Below are 7235 nucleotides of genomic sequence, written 5' to 3'. Positions count from 1 at the left end.
CCCCTTCCCACCTCCATTCCCTGCCCTGGACACGCTCCAGCCCCTCCAGGGCTCTCCTGCAGGAGCAGAACTGGACCCAGCCCTGGAGGGCCTCTCAGAGCCAGCACAGAGGGACAAATCTCACTCATTAAAAATCAAACGCTGCCCTAATCCCAGTGAGATGACTTTTCTAAGGACCTGTCTTGACAGCAATTACAGGACAGCTTTAAAAAAACATTCAGATTGGCATCAACAGTGGCACAGCAACACTTGGATGCCCTCCCTGAGGCCGGAATTGAGAACAATTCCATTTATCCCTCTCCTCCGAGCTATGCCAGCCACGCTGAGGGCACATTTTGACACAGATTTATTGGGAGGCTGCAGGAACAGCTGAGGTGCACCCAGCACAACAGGGCCCTGTGGTGGATGGAGCATTTCTAACAACCCTTCCCCACTTTTTTGGGATTTATGGCTTAGATATAGAAGTGACCTGGAAGAAGAGCACTTCATCCTCTTGCCCGAGTGTAGCAGAGAGCCACGTGGCTCAGTCCTTTCCTTGAAAATTCAGCAGGGTTAGACCTCAATCAAACATTCCTTGGGAATTCAAGGTGGTCAGACCTTAAGAAATGCCATTCCATGTGCTATTTCCAGCTGCCTGTTGGCAAATCAGAGTCTGGAGTGCCAGGAGCCACTCGAGCTTTTCCCTTGCATCATCTGCAGCCAGGAGGTGACAAAAGCAGCCCAACTGTCCCTTGTCCCTCAGCTGTGCCCTAGCCCTGAGCGTCCATTCCTGCCCCCACCTGCTGAGTGCCAGGAAAAGAGAAATACATGCAACTCCAAGCAGAGAATCAGGGAATTGGAGAATCAAGGAATGGTTTGGGTTGGAAGGGACCCTAAACATCATCTCATTCCATGGGCAGGGATGGATCAGCTTGCTCAGGGCCCCAGAGAGAGATTTCAGGTTCTGATGGTTTTTGTCCTCTGAAAATCCAGGGATTAGAGATCCTTCAGGAAGAGTCTCTATCCCAGATGCCAGGAGAGACAGTAAGAAATTAAGGAATCTGATATCCTGCCACAGAACACATTCCTGCAGCAGCCTGGTTCCTTGGATCCCTGAAACATTGGCCTCATCTCTCACATTGAAAATGTTCATAATGAATCCTTCATGCCGGGGCAGCTCCCATCTCTGCCCCTGTGACAGGGGAAGAGCCAGGGAGCAGCTGGAGCTGTATCAGGGTTTTCCATGATTCCATAATCCTTCTTCCTGCCTGTTGGGACATAGCAGATATTTCCTCACAGGTAACTCCTCTGAATCCCGATTTAAAAATCCTTTCCCGGGGTGACAAACCTGAACTTTGGGGCTTTGTCTTCCCCTAGATGAATGTGCCACGAGATCCTGGAATTCTGCTGCCTGAATTCAACTCGCATCATCGCTTTCTTGGGGTGGGGACCCTGCCAAAGGGAAGCCAAAATTCGGTGCCGCCGGCCCGAGCTCCCTCTGCCGGTGCCGGTCCCGCAGCGCCCGCCCGGATCCCGCCGGGATCCCACCCGCATCCCACTCGGATCCTGCCCGGATCCCGCATCCCTCCTGGATCCCGCCCGGATCTCACCCGGATCCTGCCCGGATCCCGCTCGTATCCCACCAACATCTCACCCGGATCCCGCCCGGATTCCACCCAGATCACTCCTGCATCCCTCCCGCATCCCACCCGCATCCCACCCGCATCCCACCCGCATCCCGCCCGGATCCAGCCCGCATCCCGCCCGGGTCCCGGCCGCAGCTGAGCCGGGGCCGGGATGCGCTTCCCCGAGCGATCCCGCGGGCTCATCCCGGCTCCAGAGGGGATGCCCGGGGAGCCGGGCTCTGGGCAGGTGGGCTCTGGGCAGGTGTTTCTATGGCAGTGGAAGGCATCCGGCTCCCGAGCGGGAAGAGCTTTGTTCCGATCCAGGCAAAAAGTTGGCGGCAGGATCTGGAAGAGCCGGGAAGCAAAAAAAAACCTTGATTGAGGATTGAGCCAAGCTCAAAGCTTGGGAGTGCAGAGTCCTCAGTTCCCTGATCCTGCTGTTCAGAATTGCTCTGGGTTTTTTTTTTTCAGGAAGTTCATTTGGGAAAACATCTCAATTTCCTAGGTAAAGTGTGTGGCTGGAATTGCCAAATCCTTTTGCACCACAAGAGGTGTTTTGGGCCTGTTCAGGCTGGAGAGGAGAAGCTCCAGGGAGAGCTCAGAGCCCTGCCAGGGCCTGAAGGGGCTCCAGGAGAGCTGCAGAGGGACTGGGGACAAGGATGGAGGGACAGGAGTCAGGGAATGGCTCCCAGTGCCAGAGGGCAGGGCTGGGTGGGATCTTGGCAATGAGGAATTGTTCCCTGGCAGGGTGGGCAGGGCTGGGATGGAATTGCCAGAGCAGCTGGGGCTGCCCCTGGATCCCTGGCAGTGCCCAGGGCCAGGTTGGACACTGGGGCTGGAGCACCTGGCACAGTGGGTGGTGTCCCTGCCATGGCAGGGGTGGCACTGGGTGGGCTCTGAGGTCCCTTCCATCCCAAACCATTCCAGGATCCTTTAAGCCTCAGGTTCAGCAAACTGGGTTTTAAAGAAGGAAAATCAAAAGCACACATTCCCAGAGCTCCCAGTGACTCCAGACTGCCAGGATGGCCAGGCAGTGATGCCACCAGAAATTCAGGCAGTGGCAGGACTCTGCTTCCAGAGCTGCAATAAGCAGAAAAATCCAAGTGGATTAAGTGAATTAAAAATCCAAGTGGATTAAGTGAATTAAAAATCCAAGTGGATTAATCCAAGTGGATTATTTTTTCCCCAGGAACTCCTGCTTCATGTAGTAATTGAATTTTCTCCTCTCTTCTTCATTGGCACAGCCAGAGACAAAACTTCCAGTTGATTACTGGTTTAGGCTTATTATTTTTTTTTTTTTTTCTTCTTCTTTTGGAGAGGGAGAAAACAAAGGGAGAACAGGGCTAAGAAAGGATTATGGGACTGGACCCTATGGAAGACCAAGATTTCCTGTGATCTTCCAGCACTCATTAGAAGGTGCCATCACAGAGATTCCAAATAAAATTGGGACTTTTTTAATCTCTCCTTTTTTATCCATTTTCTTAAAAAAATAAATGTTGGGACTTTTTTAACCTCCCCCATTTTTCTCCCCATTTTCTTTAAAAAACCCCAAACCTGTTGGGACTTTTTAATCTCTTTTTTTTTCCCATTTTCTTGAAAAAATAAATCTCATTACAGGGGTCTCCCCTCCAGCTGATTCCCAATGAGTTCCACATCCTGCTGCCTTCACAGCAGCCTCGAAGCCAGGTTTGAATTCCTATGGAATAAGCAGCAATGAAGTCGCTATCAAAATAAGCAGGAGCTCCCAAAAAACCTCAAACAACCAAACACCAGGAGTTGAATGAACTCATCAAAGACCTTTTGGAGCATTGGGGCTGGTGAATCACCAGTTTTTCCCTCCCTCAGCAACTCCATCCTTGCCTGGAGCCCCGGGGAGGGCAGGTGGAGTGGGAAGGGCATGACTTCAGCAAGTTAAAAAAAAAAAAAAGAAAAAACCCTTCAAAAAAAAAAAAAAAAAGGCAGAAAGTCGACATCACCCCAGTCATGTGATCCAAAAGAACCAATGGAGGCAGGTCCTGGAAAGGGGAACAGTTAAATTTGTAATTTGGGTTGTGTGAAACACTTCTTTGGGCCTCATAAACAACCACAGAACCACAAGTTGGGCACGGAGGCAGTCACCCAAGAGCGGGTCCGGGATATTGGTCAGCAGGGAGGGCGAATCGTTGTGCCTGCAAACCACAGGGTTTCGGAGGGTGGTAAGCATCAGCAACCACAAGCAAGCCACTATTTTTTTTTTTTTTCCCCTCCTTCATTTTAAGAAACAATTTCAGAGTTCTTTGAGCAAAAGTAGCTCAGGATCCGCTCCCGAGGCGCCGGGATGGAGCCGAGAGGGATGGCTGGGAGGAGGGTGGTGGCAATGACCAATCTTCACTTTGCACTCCCCAAGGTGGAAGAAACCCTAAATTGCCTCCCAGTGAAGAGAGAGTGAGTTTTAGAGAGGAAACAATGGCTTCAAACAGCATATTTGAGTCACTTCCTTCTTACCAGCACTTCTTGAGAGGTAAGTGCCATTCAGAATTTCTAAAGAGATGTTTTGCCTTACCGTGTTTCAGAAAATGCATGTTTGGAGAGGATCTGGGCACTTCCTTGCAGCACATGGGGTTTTTTCCACTTCAGTTTTCTTTGAGTTGATATCTGAGCTGGCAGAAATATCATCTCCTTGCTTATCAGTTCAAGAGATTCCAGCAAGGTTTTGTTTAAGCTGTTCAAACAGCCACTGCATGCTCGTGAATTTGCTGTTCCTAAATCCCAGAGGGCTCGGACAGCTCCTGGGAATAACTGCAGGTCCAAGAGTGGCAGCTCAAGCTCCTCTTTGGTTCTTTTCTGGGGACTTTTTGAGCAGCTGCCACCACAAATGACAGTGCAGGGAGGGAGCAGCAAGCCCAGCCAGCAGAGCAGGATTTAGGCTGGGTTTAAGGCTCAGATAAAAGCTTAGGAACCTGCCTAAAGTTTGCTGCAGCTCACGTGGCTCGGGGAAAGGAGTGGTGGGGATGGACTGGGAGGCTCTGAGGATGCTCTGATGGCTGAAGGAGCAGCTGCAGCCCTGGAGGGGCTCCGGGGGGAACCGAAGGACCTCAGCCAGCAATCCGTGTTGTGTCACCGGTGACCAAGAGGTTGAAATGTTCTTGTCGTGCTCTCAGCACCCCCTGTGGAGCTGCTGCTTTAGTCATGGCTTATTCACACTGCTCAGCTAGGGAAACATCTCAGCTTCCTGGGAATGACCTTCCTAAAGAGCTCCTGGAGCTGAAATTTTCCCCTGTCCTGCAGAGGGGCTGTGCCCACGTGGGTGACAAGGACACAGAGCCTGGCCCAGCCCAGGCTTGGCCAGGGAGCAGTGGATTTTTGTTGGTTTGTTTGGGTTTTTTTGGTTAAATGTCAGGATTAAATGTGTGAGATGGTATTTCTTGTTTGGATTTAGATGGTTGTTAGTTTTTATCTATATTATAGTCCCACAAGGTGTGAGTTTTGTGGTACTTTAATAGGTTAAAAATGGAGATGTATCTTTCCATAAGGTTTCTTAAGGACAAACTGTTATATAAGAAATTATATGTAAATGATCTTTACTTTTAACTCAATAACTACTTGTGGCTTGTAATGTGGACTTTTTAATCTAATTACACAATACTACTCAAACTCATGAAGAAGAAGGTGAAGAAGGTAAAGAAGGACTAGCTTCTGCTCTAAAACTTCTAGGTAAAGAAGGACTAGCTTCTGCTCTAAAACTTCTGTCTTGTTTTATACATATTATGAGATTTGAAACCCTTAAACTCTAAGTTTTCCACCATGTGATATCACACACTTCTATTCAAACTGCACACTTATAATCTTAATCCTGTTATTTCATTTTAGAAGTTTTCTCCAGGCCCTCAGGTCTCTGCAGTGTTCTCTTGGGGGTCAATGCCTGGCAGCACAGAAAGTCTGGAATTCTCAGCAGCCAGGGCTCCAAAAATGGAGCAGCACTTCAGAGCTGCCGAGAGCCCAGCCTGGCTGGCGTGAGTCAGGAGTTTATTCCCATTAATAACGGGGAATGCGGAAGAGCTGCTCCCAGCTGCTGTGTCACCACTGGCAGCGGCTCCTGAGGGTCACAGCCTGCCCAAATCCTCCCCAGCTCTGCTGTTCCAATCTATTTTTCCCCCCCTTCTCCTCATGCCCGAAGTTTTTCTCCATCTTTTCCTGGCACTGCAGGCTGTGAGTCAGCGGCACCTTCGTGCCTGGGTGGGGGAGATGCTGAAGGGCGAGCAGGAGGTGCCAAAGTGCTGCCACTGCTCAGCACCCTGAGCAGGGAAAGGAAGCAATACTGCTCAAATAACAAGCAGGATCTTCCTGCAATTCAGCTTTTTTTATTTTTTTTTTTTTTTTTTTTTTATTATTTTTAGCTCAGCGACTGCTCGGTGTTTAATGTGCAGCCCAGGAAGGGTTCTTGAGGAGATTTTGTGTGTGTGATAAAGAACAGAGTGAACCTCACGGGGCTGTGCTTGTGCCAGGCCACGGGGAGGGATGGAGAGCAGGGGTCGTGTGCTTGGCAGGAACCCAAAAAATTTCAGAGCAGCTGGTTGAGAACCAAGGGTTGGCTTGTCCAGAAAAGGAGGAGTTTCATAAAGCTGCTTAATCCAGCATAAAGCTGCTTAATCCAGCATAAAGCTGCTTAATCCAGCTCAACAGCCCAGAGTGGGGTTTGTTTTTGGCAATCATGTTGTTCCAGTGCCAGTATTTTGTTTTCTTTGGGGAATGGGCTACGAGCAGGGCTAGGTTGGAAGTCATCTGTGTATCTTAGGAACACCTGGAATGTTCTGGGCCAGGCTGGACTGGGCTTGGAGTAACCTGGGATAGTGGGAGATGTCCCTGCCCACAGCAGGGGTGGAATGGGATCATCTTGAAGGTCCCTTCCACCTCAAATCACTCCTGGTTTTTATATTTATATAAAATTTCCTATTAAGTTCTGACAGCCCAGGCACAAGATCCTGCAGAACCTTGTGTAAAGAGGTTTTTCCTGCAGAAAACCTGGGGTCAAACACTTCAGTTGAGTTGTAAAACAAATGTTTCATGGTTGCAAAAGAACATCGTGCGTGCGTGTGTGTGAGCGTGGAACGGTTTTCCAGCAGTTCCCTTTTTGTTCCTTTCTCCACTCAAACGAACTCAGGGCAGTTTCAAAATCCTGGGCTCAGCAAAAGGAGCGTTTGGGCTCGGGAGCAAGAAAAATAATCATCCCTAGGGTGGGTTGTTCTCACCCTATTTCTCAACAGCCTTTGCAAAGCAACGTCCCCAAAGTGCCTCTTTTCTGCTTTTCCCGCCAAAATTTATTGCACTTTCTCCCTCAACTGAAATTTTGAAGGAAAGGGGAAAAAAAAAATTTGTTTTCTCTGTGGATTTCCCTTTATCAGGCCAAGCAGCTCTGTGAGAAGGAAACCCATCATTCTTTTGGAGCTTGATACTGGGTGAAAATTGGGGAAAAAAGGAGGGGAACGGGGAAGCAGCAGCGTTGGAGCAGCGCCTGAGGGCAGCGGCAGGCACAGAAACCCTGACGTGCTCTCAGGGTGTGGGACACCACAAAGGATGTGCCCTTTTCCTATCACACCCCACCAGCTCCTCGCTCAGGGAATGAGCATCAGGCTGGAACCTCTCAGTTCCCAA

The 7235-nt window shown here is 49.6% G+C and overlaps 1 long non-coding RNA gene across 1 annotated transcript; it reads right to left on the bottom strand.

Annotated features, from left to right (window-relative positions):
* Window positions 1-335: 335 nt before the first annotated feature.
* Window positions 336-1661, bottom strand: LOC132324316 (uncharacterized). Its single transcript, XR_009485570.1, has 2 exons — window positions 1328-1661; window positions 336-1247 (listed from the first exon to the last, which is right to left on the bottom strand). It is a non-coding gene; the product is annotated as an uncharacterized LOC132324316 (long non-coding RNA).
* Between the last annotated feature and the right edge of the window lie 5574 nt (window positions 1662-7235).

The sequence above is a fragment of the Haemorhous mexicanus genome, chromosome 2 (genome assembly GCF_027477595.1).
Source record: "Haemorhous mexicanus isolate bHaeMex1 chromosome 2, bHaeMex1.pri, whole genome shotgun sequence".
In the NCBI taxonomy this organism is placed as follows: Eukaryota; Metazoa; Chordata; class Aves; order Passeriformes; family Fringillidae; genus Haemorhous; species Haemorhous mexicanus.
The sequence above is the reverse complement of the archived record's forward strand: the minus strand, read 5'-3'. Positions and strand labels throughout refer to the sequence as shown.